The sequence below is a fragment of the Nyctibius grandis genome, chromosome 17, assembly GCF_013368605.1.
Source record: "Nyctibius grandis isolate bNycGra1 chromosome 17, bNycGra1.pri, whole genome shotgun sequence".
Classification (NCBI taxonomy): domain Eukaryota; kingdom Metazoa; phylum Chordata; class Aves; order Nyctibiiformes; family Nyctibiidae; genus Nyctibius; species Nyctibius grandis.
In genome coordinates this window covers 4,180,894-4,196,024 of record NC_090674.1, presented here as the reverse complement: position 1 = coordinate 4,196,024, position 15,131 = coordinate 4,180,894, and the positions used below count along the sequence as shown (strand labels likewise).

Genomic DNA, 15,131 nt, shown 5'->3' with positions numbered 1-15,131 from the left:
CGATCTGCAGGCTCCGCACTAAACTCCCCCAGGGCAGCTCCCACATGAGCCCAAGACCCCTTCAGCAAAGAGGCGTTTCCCAGTGACCACCTCAGAGCTGCTTGTGGCTCATGCTGGGCTGGCTGCAGGGGCCCGGGCTGGCTTCAGGCCTTGGGGTGCTGCGGGTTGGGGTGGAGCAGGAGGAGCTCACCCAGCTCCTGGGACCGCCTGCCACTCCACAGCCACAGCCTCGCTCCCCAGCCCCGGATAGGGAAGGGGCAACGCTGCCCTGGGTCTGCTGCAGGCTAGATGGGGATGGAGGAAACAAAGGAGTCTCCTGCCCTTGCAGGGAACTACGTCAAAAGCTTGGCCTTTGGCAAGGGTTCAGAGGCTTGCTCTGGGTCTGCAGAGAGAGCTCACACAGGTCCCTCTCCATTAGCTTGTGTCTAGCACTGTCATGGGGCAGGGATTACAAATCTTCCTAAGAAGGCTTTTGGAAATCCCATCTTGCATTACCATTTGCATTAGAGCAGCCCCTAGAGAGAGCAGACGCCTGGGCATGCTCTCAGAAAGAACCTCAGCCCAGGAGAGGTTTCAAGGCACTAGAAGAGACTGGTATGGAAAGGCAACAGGAAGAACAGCTTTGGGACTGGTCAGTGGAGGAGTCAGGGGAAAACCTATGCCCAAGGCCACTACCCTACCCAGCAGGCACACAGCTCCTGAAATCAGAAGAGAATCTGAAATGGACCTTCACCACCAGGAAGTTCCAGACCTCTGCCAGTCTCCAGAACAAAACCAAACACTTGCCGTGGGAGCAAACTCCAAACCCCATCACTGCCCGAAGAGTCACCAAAGAGGCAAATCTGGAGAAGAAAATACATCCCTTTCTGCATTCAGATACCTCTCCTAATAGTAACTTGTCTTGCTCCAAGCTGACCCACTCCACTAATCTCATTTAACAAGTAGGTGACCAAAGAGTTCCCTACAGGGCTGGAAGCCCAGTCCTATGGGGGGACTAAGTACATAGGATGACCGTGCACTCCCTTACCCACCAACCCTTCCCAGGCCAGGGGCAGTACAACCACTCAGAGCCCCTGTCTTCCGTGACCAAAAGAAGTGGCCCTGAGCCCTCCTTCATGTTGCTGCCCCTGCCACAAAAGCCAGCCCATCATCTGTTTGCATAAACTGTGCAAAGATGCATCTCTCTTCCTCTCAATCCTCATCAACACCCTTTTTTCTTTTGCTTTGCAGTCTCCCTCTTCCTCTCTCCCAGGCAGCCAGTGCAGAGGAAGCTACAACTGGTCTGCACTGGGAACTCTCCTGGTGTCCCCCGCCACACGGAGTGCCATCAATTTCCACTGCTCCTTTAAGACGTTATCTTTTAATTTGGTGCTCCCCCTTTCCCCTCCTCAACTAACTGATTTATTAGTTTACATCTCATAAATTGTAACCCCTCGCCTCCCCCTTCACCCTCCCAGATGTCATAAATCCCCTTCAGGGCCTCGACACCCTTCTGCATGTGGTGCAGCCCCCTGCCCCCCAAAGTCACCTCCGAGTCCCCAGGGAGCGCGGGGCTCATTTGCTGGGGGTTTGGTCTAGCTCGTCTCAGCAGCTAATCCCTTGGGTGGCTCCTGTCAGATTATTAATTAGCTAAAGCGGATCGGCCCTGGAACAACATGCGGTTGGACTTCAGATAAAACAGGACGGCAGAGGCTTGGCATGTAGTTGTTTAAAGGGACATTGTCCCTTTTTTCTCATGCCTTCTCCTGGGGTGGGAGGAAGGAGAGGAGGAGGAGATGGGCTCCTTCCCCAGCTGCTCGCACCCCCCAGCAGTTTGCAGCCCTGGTCGCAGGGCTGTGCTGCTCAGAGGGGGGTGAGCACAGGCCTGGAGGTGCAAAGGACAGGAACGGCAGGCACCATCCCCACCCTCGCCCTGTGGCAGCTAAAACTTTTCCAGATGTTGGAAAAGCTTTAAGGACTTGTTCAGAGGCATGCAGTGCTCTGCTGGAGGGTCTCACCGCTCCTGGCCACCACCTCCCCTCCGCTGTCCCTTGTCCACTCATCGCTCCCTACAGAAAACTTGGTATTTGCAGCTACCCCAAGAAACGAGGCAAAGGCTGTTCCAAGGGACCATGGTCACCCCCACTTTGAGAACAAGTATTTTAAACCAGAAGCAGCCATCCAGTTTGTGTGTGCAGGTTTTAAAGCCCCCCTTCTCACGCAGTACAGCCCTCCTGGGCAGGATAAAGAGCGAGTGGTCTCATACGCACGATACTGGGAAGCCTGCAAGAGCGAGCTGGAAGGAGAGTCAGCGCGACCACTGCTGGGGAGCAGCTCGGCTCCTCGCTCCCTTCCCACTTTGGATTGTTTTGACTCAAACCGATGAAGCTGAAATATCGAGTCACAACGGCACTAAACTTCATTACAAGCTCTTAACACAGATTACTTAATAAAAACCAGGCTGCTTTAATTGCTTTTCCCCCATTAGCATTTCTGGAGGAGAAAATTCTGATTAATTTGAAGAGGCACATTGCCCCCACCCCTCGTGCTGGCCTGTGAACCAGACCTCCTTCCCACACCAGCCTTGTCCAGAAGAGCATCTCACAGAGCAAATAGAGCCCAAATCCACACGACTGAAAAACAAAGGGACTAAGGGCCTGGATGAACAGATGGGAGTAATGGAGTGAAGCAAACAAGGGAAAGAAAAATCTCCTCTCCTTTCTAGCGAACCCATAAAAAGTGGCACAGGGGAACGAGCAAGAAGTGGGTAGGAGAGAACAGGGTAAAGGGAGGATAGCTAGGATGGAAGGGTTCAAAGAGCAAGCCCAGGAGCTGGTAGGTGACTGATTTGGTGGGGTCCTGGGAAGCACCTTCACCTCTCTCTGCAGCTGGGAAAGGGGTGAGAGGCACCTCTGCCAGGGGAACATCTATGGATTTTCAAAGTTTGGGCCAAAAGCCTGGGAGCTCAGTGCTCTGCACATGCACCTGGAATGGTCCCTGTTCAGGCCCTGCTCAGCTAGCCGGTTCCAGGGGAGGGCAACTGCACCTTCCCCCTGGCTGGCCACCCCCAGGTTAGGAGTGCTGGGAAGTCAGGGGGAGGCAGGGGAAGCACCCCTCATCATCCAGCAGGTCCCTCCGGGCTCGGAAAGCCAGGGCTACATCAGTCTCATGTGCAAAGGAAGGAGCCTGAGCCTCCTGGGGGGAAAGCCAGGGCCCAGGTGCCTCGGGGAACAAGCAGGACAGGCAGCAACGCCAGGCTGTGCTGCTGCGGTAGAAGATGCCAAGCAGCTCTCCTCACTCCATCCCCAGGACAGCTCTCTGCCTTTATCCCTAACTGTTTCAGGGATCGGGGATGTCCAGCTACCAGTTCCTCAAAGACTGGATGCCAGAGAGGACAAACCCCTTCCCCTCCACACCGTACCTGACCAGCTCAGGAAGGATCTGCACTGCTCCGCTGCCGAACGGCCCTGGGTAAAACAAGTGTACCAAGACATTCCTGGCCTTTGGGCTCCTGTTGTAACTAGCCCTGGCGAGGGAGGATGGCAACCAGGTTCCTGAGTAGGCTGTTCTGTAAGTCAGCACACTTCAGGGACACGGTAATCAAGTAGGAATTGCTCCTATGTGCCAACTCTTGTCAACCTTGCAATGCTTTGTGTTTTTCTTAAAGCCTGAGATCTTGCAGGTTACATAAGATTTTTGTTTTGTACAACAATGTCTGTATAGTGCTATCCCTCCCTCTGCTCCCTCTGCTCTCCCACTAGCAGGGCACAGCAACCTGAAATGTGATCTGTGTGCATCCTAAACACATAGAAACTTTGGTATTATTAAGTCTTATAACTGGGGGGAGGAAGAGAGTAGCTTTTGACTTCTGAAAGGACAAGGCTAGCAATATTGTTTGCTCATTTTACTTTCAAGCTCACCTTAGTTTGTCCTCTCCTCTTTTCTCTTGTATGTTCTATTAATGTACAGCTAAGACAAACTCAGCAAGAATCACAAGAAAGACACTGGGACAGATCGTAAACTGCCCTGGCAAAAATCAGGATAGTTCTGCTGGCTGAAAATGCAGCTCTGCTGCTTTACATCAGCAGATGGCTTACCTGTGGCTCTTAATGGTTAATATATAACTGCAGTAACACCAACAAAAAACCAGCCCCAGCATTAATACATAATTTGTCAGAGGCAATATGCTAAAACAGTCTTTCCATATTCAGCTCAAGTAGTGAGATAAGCCTCACCTCCAGTACTGCCCCATGGGCTGAGCACCAGCTCTGGAATGAGCCCTCAGCAGAAGACATCAGAGAACAGATCACATTCACGTTACAGTATTTGTTCATTTTTCAAATTTTTTTGTTTTTATCAACAGATTTCTAAGAACTACATTTTGAACATGCATTTCCCTCGAACACTCATGTGCCTACTTAGCCCTGATTGCTCCAAGTGACTTCCAGCTGGTTTTCCTTGAGGAACTCCGGCAGGTCAGCGTCCCCGTTGGCTCCCACTGGACAGCTGCCTGCAGACGGATGGACGGCCCCGCATACAGCGCCTACCAGAGCTGAACATGTTCCTAAATGTTCAGTGGAACCCTGCGAACTGGCAGAGCACTAGTAACCTTTTCTATGAGCTAGCTGTTTCACCAGGGTACCACACAACTGCTGCCTGCATCCCAGCTGAGAGAACTGCCGCTGGATCTAGTGGGGACAGGAAGAAATTCTGTCACATGGTTAAAGGAATCAGGAGATCTGGCTTCTCCTCCCAACTCCGCTTCTGAGTCATTATTAGCATAAAATCAGGTTTGTTACATCAGTGAAGCTTGAGTAAATAAACCACGACTCATCACTGTGTTTTATTTTGCAATACCTCAGTGGGCTCCTCTCTACAAATAAACACTATTAATGCTCATTGCAATTGCAGGTAGGTATATGGGGAAGGAGAGGGATAAAAGCACCTAAACTGGTCTAAAACCTTCATGAAGAGCAGTAGGGTGAAACCACAGCTTTTTTAAGAGTATTGTCTTTCACAGGACAGGCATTTTGAAAAAAGACAACCCTTACTTTGGGAGACTAAAAGACAAATAAGTCATGCCTGCAGGTCTGACAGAGCTGATGGGTAAGAAAGATTGGGAAACATCCTGATCCTCTTGCGAGGAGCCAAGGCTGAAATCCTGACTCCACTGAGGTTTACGGCAAAACTCGTGCTTGCTTTAATAGCACCAGGATTTAACCTCCAAAAAGTTCAAGTGTGAAGACAGAAGCCTCAGGAAAGAGATGGCCATCTTCATCAGCAACGGCTCCAGGAGACTGAGCATACATGAAGTCAGAAGAATGACTGAAGGTATAAGGGAAAACAAAGTCTGAACCCACAAAGGCCTGGCCCAGTCCTGTCTCCTCCAGTACTGAACATCCTTTTTCCATCTGAGTTTTTGGGCAGGCTGGTCTCCTGCGTGACAGTCAGCCAGGCAACTGTCAGCCCTTGCTTAAGCACTGGGCTTCTTTAGGGCTAAGCTGTTCCACATATCCATACATGTGAGCTCCATGCTTGAACCTCGCTGCACCACAGGCTCTGTTCTCAGAGCTCCTTCAACACCTGGGAGAGATCCTGCCCAGCTGACTTCCTCACTGCCAGGAAACCTCTTCAGCTTTTGCACCTCAGACAACTATTCCCCCTCATGTGGATGGCTGTAGATGCAAAATCACTAGCTGCTGGGCACAGAGGGGTTCTGAAAGGGCTTTGGGCTGTGCTTACCTTTAGTTCGAAACTAAATCATTCTGTGTCTCTCAAGAGCCTTACAAGTGTTCCCTCCTCGAACTCCAGCACCAGGGCCCTTCCCTGAACCTCGGAGCCTTTCCAACCTGCTTAGAACCCATTGCTGGACTTGGCCCTCCATTAGGAGGCTACGTTATCGTCTGCCCTTATCCAAGTGAGCAGGAGGTGCTAAGGACCTCAGTGGATTAGGCCTCAGTCCCACTCCCAGCCCAGACCAGATACGGTAAGGACAGCTACAAGGCCTGCCAAGCACACGATCCTCTTTCCCCTCCTTTGACTTCCCCCCATTCAGCTTTCCACAGCCGCCAACCAAACATCTGATTGAAGGCCCGGGGGAGGGAGTCAGAACTGTCCAGTCTGGTTATGAGTGAAGGTCATTGATCTAGCGCAGACCAGGGATGCGGAAAACAGGGGAGGGAGGAAAAAACCCTCCGAGAGAGAGAAGAGAGGGAGAGAGGCAAGCAGAGACAGCACGCGAGTGAGCGCAGGGGAAGGCAGCGGAAGTGGCTGAAACACGGTTTCACACTCCGAGACCCAAGGGCTGTTGTCAACCCGTCCTTCATGCTCACATCTTGTCACACTAGAGGTCAGGTCTCCCAAGCGTTCCTGGAGAGCTGAGCTAGCCCATATGGCAGGCAATATGCTAACAATATGGATCAGCTGCTCGTCAGGGCCTGAGCAGATGGATGTGACAACCCTGCTCTTATCCCAGACAGGCTTTTAACATCCTCCCTCTCCTCAACTCAGCCATTCCGGAAGAGCTCTGCCCCAGAACTGTTGCCTCCAGCCTAGGTGGACCATGGGGCCACAGGTCAGAACAGGCAGCATGGAAATGCCTGCCTTGCTTTCTCTGGCTGGAAGCAGGCAGGGCAGAGCCCCATTCAGACCAGTGCAGGCAGGAACCGGGCCAAACTTTCCTCCAGTGAGAGCGTGCTGTAAACGGAAAGACCTCGCTACCATCCAGATATGTGCTATTAACTCCCAACCAGGGTGATACAGTAGATACTGTATTCAGATATATGTATATGGCATGTTACCACCAGATGCCACACGTTACAGTCTAGACTGAGTTTTGTAACTGCCTGGGAAAATTTTCTCTCACAGAACAAGTAATACATAAATAGATGTATATTTTAATGGGCAAGTTAAACTCCTCCTGGCAAAGGCAGGCAAGTTGATTTCATACACAGGCGGGTAAATTTCCACAATGATTTTGCAAGGCTGTTTCATATTCCCCAGCCCAGCTCAGGATCTGAGCCGTCAGGGCGGGCTGTGCCGGGCCAGCTGCAGTTCTGCAGAAGGCAGAGTTCCCACCTCGCTCCCTCGGCCGTTGTGCCCATGTAGTGATCCCAAGGATCCTACCAAAAATCATGCAGTCAGCCCAAGTGAACCCCCAAATTTAGGTTTACTTTAGGACTGAAGGAAGGGGAAATACTTTGCAAATTCAAACACAGAGCAGGTATTTCTAAGCCTTTTTCCACTTTTTTTTAGCTGTTTTCCCCCACGTGAGAGGCTACCCTTCATCAACTGAACAAGAAAACTCCCTCCAACCCTTATAGCTCTAGGACTAAACAGCCAGCTTGTGCTTATAAACAGAGAGAAAAAGCAATCACAGCCTAGGGATGGGCTCTGGAGAACGTGCAAACAGCCTCTGTAGCCCAAAGTAAATTGAGCTTGTTTTGAAAGTAGAAGCCATACAACTTGCTTCAGGGCTGAAGACTGGAACACAGGGATTTCTAGTCCAGAGCATGAGCGATCACAAAGCCACATGCCTGAAAGGCTGAATGCATCTCCTTCACTGAAGTGACGCTTGTGGAACCAGGGGGACCTCAGAAAACAGCTGGAGTCAAGGGAAATATTTCTGTTGTCTCTAATGAGCTTCTGTCCCTCAGAAAACAGCCCCTGAAGAACACTCAGCTTTGTACAGGCAAAGCACCCAGCAGGTACTAGGAGGAGAAGGCAAACATCGAAAAGGATTACTGATCTGCAAGAACCTGAACCTTAAGGTTCACTTCAGCACTTAAGGAATTCCTGACATATCAGCCTCCTCCTCTTGCCTTCTTGTCTCAGAGGTCCTGCTCATCCCAGGTCCATGTCAGATGGACACGCAGGGCTTTCAACACCAGGAGCTACACCAGCAGAAACCAGTGAGAGGGGTCACAGGAAAAGCTCCCTCTGACAGAAAAATGGACCCAGAACCTATGCAGCAGCTTCCTCAGCAGAGTTTTTCTCCCTGGATGTTGGGCCTCTCTGGAGAGGCACATAAGGATGTTTGGCAGAAAATTCACTTGCTGCAGTCAAACCTGAGAATTTGTGTCTTATTTGGTAAGACCTCAAGGCTCTTTATGTTCCACTACCCTATTCCCTCGGGCAGAGCTCCGATTTGGGAAGCTCTCTCGCCTCTAGAGGCCTGGGAAGGTGTGTGCCACTGCTCTAAAAGGGGACACAGGCGCCAGAGCAGCTCACGCAGGGATAAAGGCGAGTTCCCTACATTAACAGTTCAAAACCAAGCTTTCCAAATAAAGTATGCCAGACCCTAGGGGAGTTTCAGCCCTAGGAAGGTGTGTGAAGGCACAGTTCACCCATATCCCATCCTGAAGCATACTGTATTTACTGGCACGTTTACTGAAAGCACTCAGGTCTGTAGGCTCTGAACACGTGGCAAGTGCTAAGCCCTGCTGAGCCTTAGAGGATCACGGCTGTTGCTCTTTAAGGTAAGGCACTCAGAACATGAGTAAAATCCGCCGTGCCACACACAGCCACGGATGGACAGGGATAGCTGAAGCCCCAGACCAACACCTTAGCCCTGTGACTTTCCTTGTTTTCCCTCTTGCTCAGCCAATACAGCCCCTCCACCCTGATCCTTCTATTTCAGGTCTCAGCTGTACCCGTGACTCACAACAGCTTTGGATACACTGCTTTGCCCAGGTATCATTTATGGCACATCAGCAAAAGATGGAGGAACATGGTGATACACAATCCCCACAGGCACTTCAGGTTGCTGCTCTTCATTCAGGCATCATCATCACTTAATGGTGCCAACACAGTATGGAGAGACCTCCTGGCAAAACCTCTACCCCCTACAGAGAAGACGTAACATCATACAAAGCCCAGACACAGTGAGGATCCTCAGCCCCTTCTATCTTCAGCAGTATGGCAGTGCCACCAGGTACCTCCCAAATCCCCAAACCATTGAGAAGAAACACATTATCCCACTGTTGTTATCCTACATGCTTTCTTCTAAGCCATGTTGTGCCATACCTTTCTTTGTAGAGAAGCTGTGACGGGAGCCAAGCAGGGAAGAAAGTAAAATGGCTTTTAGAAACACAGAGTCCCACCCCCTCACAACCTTTCTGAGTTTCTCACCGTGACCACAGACGTCCTCAAACTCCTCTTCTTTCGTGAAACAAGTCAATCAGAAACTGTCCCACACAATACTTACCCAGGGGACTCACATGCTAGCTGTTCTGGCATACACTTAGCTCGTTGTTAATACTGCACCCCAGCTCATTAGGAAGGAGACTAAGAGAGGGAGCTGTTCAAACCAGCGCTTTGCTGTGTCAGCTGGGTGTCTATGTCTGTGCAGAAGTGGGCAGCGATGGCAGGGGTTAACCCAGTCCTACTTGTAAGCCAGCCCAAGACACACCAAAACCCCACCATGCATTTACCACCCAAACCAATGACTTTCAGCAGCTCTTCTAAACTTTATAGGCAAGAGATTCCCCAGGAACTGGAATGGAGGCTCTGGAGAGCCAAAATCACTCACCCCAGTCCTACTTCAGAGCATAGGGTTTGATCACAGAACAAAAGCCAGTACCTTGCATTGAGAAGTCACAGGCTTCAAGGTCCATTCCAGTGTACAAAGCCAGGAGAGAAGTCAGGTTCTTTGTTTTGGAGGTGGTCTCAGGTGAAGACACTGTGAATTTGATGGTGTCCCTTCACTTGGTGAAGTCTCTTTGCCCTGAGGAGAGTTTCAAAAGGAAATTAATATTCCCTACTGAGCAGCAGAAGAGCACAGGTGAATCACGAGCACAAGCGATGACGCCGGCCTCAAATGCCACAGCCACCCACAGCCCTTGGTCACACACAACACAGTCCAGCAAGGCAAGGCATGGCATTTCATGCCCTGCCAAACACACCGCATCCCAGTCTCCTTCTCTGCCGTGTGTGGTACTAGCAACGCAAAAGTCAAGGTACAAACCACCGAGGTAACCATCCGGTGGGCCACGCACTCCAACTTTCCCCAGAAAAAAAATCCAGGTCAATCAGTTGCAGAAGCAGCCTACAGTGCTAAGCCACTTACTGCAAAGAGCTTCTCCCCACGGGCAGCGGAGCGTTCCTGCACACGTGAGGCCATAATGCCATCCCTCCTTGTGGGGAACCATTCGCTTGGGTGCGTCTTACAACTACCGGTAGAACAGAGCTCTATCATCAGTCTTGAACACCCCCACACCGAATGTAACTCCTCAGCCCCAAAGACGTTACAAATAAAACCAGGCGAGACAAAGGAAGAATTATTATTTGCAGTTTAGTGAGACACACAGTAATTAAGTGACTTGTCAAAGGTCACTTGGCAAATCTGAGGCAGAATTGGGAACCAAAACTAAATCTCTCAAATTTCGGTCCAAGAGCTGGACAACGAAAGTCCCACTTCCCTTCCTGTGCTCCTGGGATGCTCACTGCCACCTTTGCAACAGGTTTCACCCTTCTCCCCGCTCTCCCTAGACAGTTAAGACAATCCCCTTCCATTTCCTGCATTGGAGGAAATGGATAAATACACACATTAAAAGAACTTTTACCTTACTTACAAAATCAAAGAACGTGCTAGCTCCAACATTTGACAGAAGCTCAGAAGCTTCAGACTCTTCTGTGAGGTGGGATTTGTAGACTGGAGGGTTTTGTTGGCGGTGGTTTTTTTTTAATTTCCATCAGACAAAAATAAAAGAAGCAAAACAAAAGAGGGTTGTTGAGATCAATTTGTGATAGGTGCCGGGCCAAAGAAAATGGAGCCAAAGAAGTCAGAACCCTGCAACCAGCAACCTTTGTGTCAATTTAAGCAAATATTGTGGCGTTTCCATGGCAATCCCTGTTTTGAATATCCACTACACTCACTTTTTAAAGGGCTTTTCCTGTTTGCGTTTCAACTTCAAAACCTGTAAATATTTTCAGCCTTAACACATCCCGACCTCCCCCAGCCTCTGAAATGAGATACTATCAAAGCTCTGACACGAAGTCTTCTCTCTGCAGCACCCCAAAGCTGTGAAAATTCACAGCGAAAGCAGGCTGGACCCCACCATGGCTGGGGAGAGCAGCACGGCCGGACCTTTGTCCCGCTCCCAGCACGGTGCCAGCCTCTTCGCGGCACTACGTCCAGAAGCCCGTTCTTTTCTTTTTCAAATGATGAGTGAAGTGAGTCCTCGCAAACACAGAGCACCGACAGCACCAGCCCAAGGCGAGGCACAGGCAGCAGGTGTTTTGCCAGCCTCCCTCCATCCCGCTCTGCCAGCTCAGGCCACCTCTGACCCGCCGCACCAGCCGCGATTTGGGCTCGGAGCCTCTTCCCGTGCCCTGCTCGGGGCCGGCTGCTGGCACAGCCCCAGCGCTGCCCCCCGGCCTGACCCGCGCGTCCCTCCTTGCCCTCTAACCCCAGCTGAACTGCACCTGCCAGTCACCATGATTTATGCTACGCTGCGTCATGTGCGAGTGGGAACGAAGACGACTCAACTTTGTCCTCACTTGCAGCCTGGGCTAAGGTGTAAATTCTCCAGTCTCCTCAGGAGCCGCTTGCAGGCTCCTGCTGCATCACCCTGTCCCTGCTCCACCACCACGGAGCCCAGGGGAAAGCCCTGGTGCAAGGAGCCCTGCTCAGGTGCTGGTATCAGCTGTCAGATCTGAGCCCCAGGAGCCTGGTGTGAACCCTCTCCCCAAACCATAAAGCTGCCCCTGCATCTCACGCTGCTTTTTTGCATGCAGAGGTGCACGAAAACACCTTCTGCTGCGCTTCAGAGACATGTTGGGGACTCTCATCCCCAAGCCCCCAACTCCTGATGCTCTGGCCTGTGCCGCCCCTCCCGGCAGCCACGGGAGTGCACTGGTTAATGCTGAGCTTCCTGGCTGTGATGGATTTATGCCAGGCCTCAAATGTTAGCTTAGTGTAATTTTTGGGAAGTCAATTTCCTTTGGGTTTTTTTTTTCCTTTTTTTTTGTTTAAGCTTTTTTCCTCTTTTCTTTTAAATGGAAAAGTAGGAGCATTTGAATGAGCGTCAGGCCAGGGCCATCTATCCATGGGCTGTAGTTTCCCAAGAGCATTTTATAGGCACCATGGTACGTGCACAGAACAACCATGGAAACAAACACCAAGTGACTTCAAAAGCCGTTATGCTGAATGCCCACAGAGGCAGCCTCGAGGGAGCGGTCCTGGCTCCGGCATTAACGTCACTCCTCAGTCCTGACCACCTCTCCCGCAATGCCAGGTCCTTCTGATACCACCAGCAGATGATGCACGATACCTGCTGTCCTGGCCAGCTTCCAGCTCAGGTAATTACATCCTACAGGAGTTTCAGCTGGATATTTTATCCCTTCTTCACGTCCGGCCCTGAGCTGCTGCACTGGGAGTTGCTCGAACCCTGTCCAGATCCACCCCGGATGCGAGTGCGTGCCAGGGGCTGGAGGGAATTCGGTGCATCCCTGCAGGTCCCAAGAGCCTGGTGCTACAGCAACCAACCTCCTCTAGAAACACACGATGATGTACCTTCTTACATACATCCCATAACACTCCCACCTACGAATGAGGTGCAGAGCTGGGAAAACAAAATTGGCTGCCACACCAGGAACTAACGATTTCAGGAGGCACGTGCTTAACGCTGCCCAGTGGAGCAGTCATCTGGGACATGGACACCGGCTACTCTCCTTCCTTGAAGTGGAAGCTCCCCTCCCATCATCTCACGGGCTCAGAGAAATTAGAACTTGCGGTGGCAGTGGTGTAAGGCTAAAGCCACAGCCAACGGCATCACATGCCACAAGGGATATTACTGGTGCTGAACGTACGGAAAAAGTCGGGCCAGGCTTAGAGCACCCACGAGAACAAGCCCAGCAGGTTCACGACAGGCCTAATCAAAAGGTGAGGGTCTTCACTGTGTCTCCGACCCCTCTCACCACGCTGCCACTAAAAAGCCAAGAGCAGGAAACACTGGCAGGGCAGCACGGGACGCTCTCACCAAACCCTGGAACACGCATTTCAAAGTGCAGGCAGAGATGCGGGTCCCCATCCTCCCGAGGGAGCTGTGCTGTGGCTTTCGCCACGGCCACAAGAATTCAGAGCCCTTCAAAGCTGTCCAAGGTGTAAGGAAATGACCTGCTGACCCACTCTCCGCTCAGGACAGCCCAGGAGTCCCCATGCTTGTAAGTGGGCTCTACCAGACCTCTGTTTCGTGCCCTCTTTGTCTTCTTCTTTTAGAGGATTCTGGACCAGATCCTCACCTGGTGTAAAATCAGTGCAGTTTCGGTGGCTTCAGTGAAGTCATGCCAATTTAAACGAGTTGAGGATCCGGCCCTCCAAGTTACTGGAGTTGCCAGTTCTTCCTTTGGATAATCCCGAGGGTGATTTCACAGCAAGCAGCAGCACAGGCCCAGCCAGACTGGCAGGATCAGCCGCGCTTTCCTCCCCGCCACGAGCAGGGCGGTCTGTGGCAGAGTCCCCGCTGTGAGACCCTGCTGGAGCAACCCTGGGTGTATCATCACCTGCTGCTTTTACTGAGTTTCCTTCTCTCTGCTGTTTAATGAGAGACAGAGGCAGCACAGAGTAAATGACTCTAGGCTTTGGGTCCAGGTTTTCTCATTGTTCTTAGCAGGGGAGCTCTTGCCTTTCAGGGCACTGTGTCACGCAGCACACTGAGCACCCAGGCTCACAGGGGGTGCAGGAGCACAGCTGGCCACTTGTCCAGCAGCAAAAGCCAACCAGGTTAGGCCTTCATTTGCTACTGTGAAAACAGCACGGCTTTATGAACAAACCAGCTCTGGTCTTCCCCTCCCTCCACTCCCACCAGCCTCTACTCCAAGGAAGGCAAGGAGCCCATCGCTGCCCGGCAGCTGCTGAGTGAGCAGCTACAAATCCCTTCCTTGTCCCCAGGTCCACCTCCGTCCTGCCATCTACCCACACCACGTCTCGCTGTGAGGGAAGCAGGCAATGCAGGCGCGGGGAACGTGGCACAGCTTCAGCAGGCACCGGGTGCGCAAGAACTTTCTGTGCTCTGCCCTCACAAGTCCTTCGCTATCCCCCCAGAGCAATTTTCTAGGCAACAGCGCGGTTGCATTCCCTTCCCTATCTCCTAATAAATATCATGCTAAGCAAGATGAGTATCTTCTTCCCAGACCAAGCAGCATGACCCACTTTCTGAATCAGGGCAGATGCAATTGGGCCCTGGAGTCCTGGACCCCTCCCAAAGCAGAGAGATTTTGTAACAATTACAGCAAGAAGCAGAAGGAATAGAAAAGTAATAAGTGATCAAAGAGTGCAGTGGTGGAGCTGAAGCTGTGGGGTAATTACTACTCCTTGCCATCCTACGCTCTGGCATTTTCCTAGGACGCTGAAGCAAGAGCCGCGTGCACATTCACACAACGTCGCTCCTCCACTGCCCTACATTCCTCAAAAGTAACAGGTCCAATTTCAAATTCTGGCTAATGGCTCAGATGAGACAACCGCTGCCCTCCCTGCACACCCACCCTGATCCTTCCCCTTCTCCTTTCCCGACAGCAGAGCAGGACCAGAGGACTCCAACTCTCGCAGTGCAAATCCCCTCCTCCAGCAGACGTACACGTAGGGACGTCCTCCCCTGCCCCAGTGACAGCCCTAAGGCTGGTAACAGGGCAGCTGGGCTCCTGGCGTCCCAGCGCGGACACCTGGCTCGTGTGCCAACATCCAGCTCCCTGTAAGCCCCCCTTACAGAAGTGTCACTGTCTCAGCCCCCTTGTCCCCCTAAGCCTCTCCCGACGCAGAGCTTCAAGACCTGCTGCTCATGGTGGGAGGTTCGAGCTGTGGTCTTTTATAGGCACAACAAAACAAAAGCCCCTGCAGAAGACTCGTGCTATGGGCCCAGCTCTGCCTGGCTTGCTGGCCACGCAGCAGAGGGAGGAGGTGGCTGGATCCTGATCCCAGCAGCGCTACCTTCAGTTTGGAGACGCTCCATTTTTCCGAGGAACAGCTCTGTACTTTCCCAGAGGTAGCTCTGATCAGACTGTGACCCAATGGGCACGGCAAACAATTAAAAGGAGGTGGGGTGAACGTCAGTAGTGCCTTCATTGCTCGAACCCGCAAATAAAACTTCCCTCCCAGAGGAGTGCAAGCCTCTATGGCCAAAAGCACATAGAAAATCCCAGGGGACGATGTGCCA

At 51.7% G+C, this 15,131-nt stretch overlaps 1 protein-coding gene across 10 annotated transcripts in view; it reads right to left on the bottom strand.

The window, feature by feature from the left end:
• CASZ1 (castor zinc finger 1) overlaps window positions 1-15,131 on the bottom strand; it is a 233,935-nt gene that overhangs the window by 154,752 nt on the left and 64,052 nt on the right. For all 10 annotated transcript variants that reach the window (XM_068414838.1, XM_068414835.1, XM_068414844.1 and 7 more), the window contains exon 2: window positions 9,560-9,703. The gene's annotated coding sequence lies outside the window, so the exon portion shown is untranslated. The remainder of the gene's footprint in view (window positions 1-9,559; window positions 9,704-15,131) is intronic.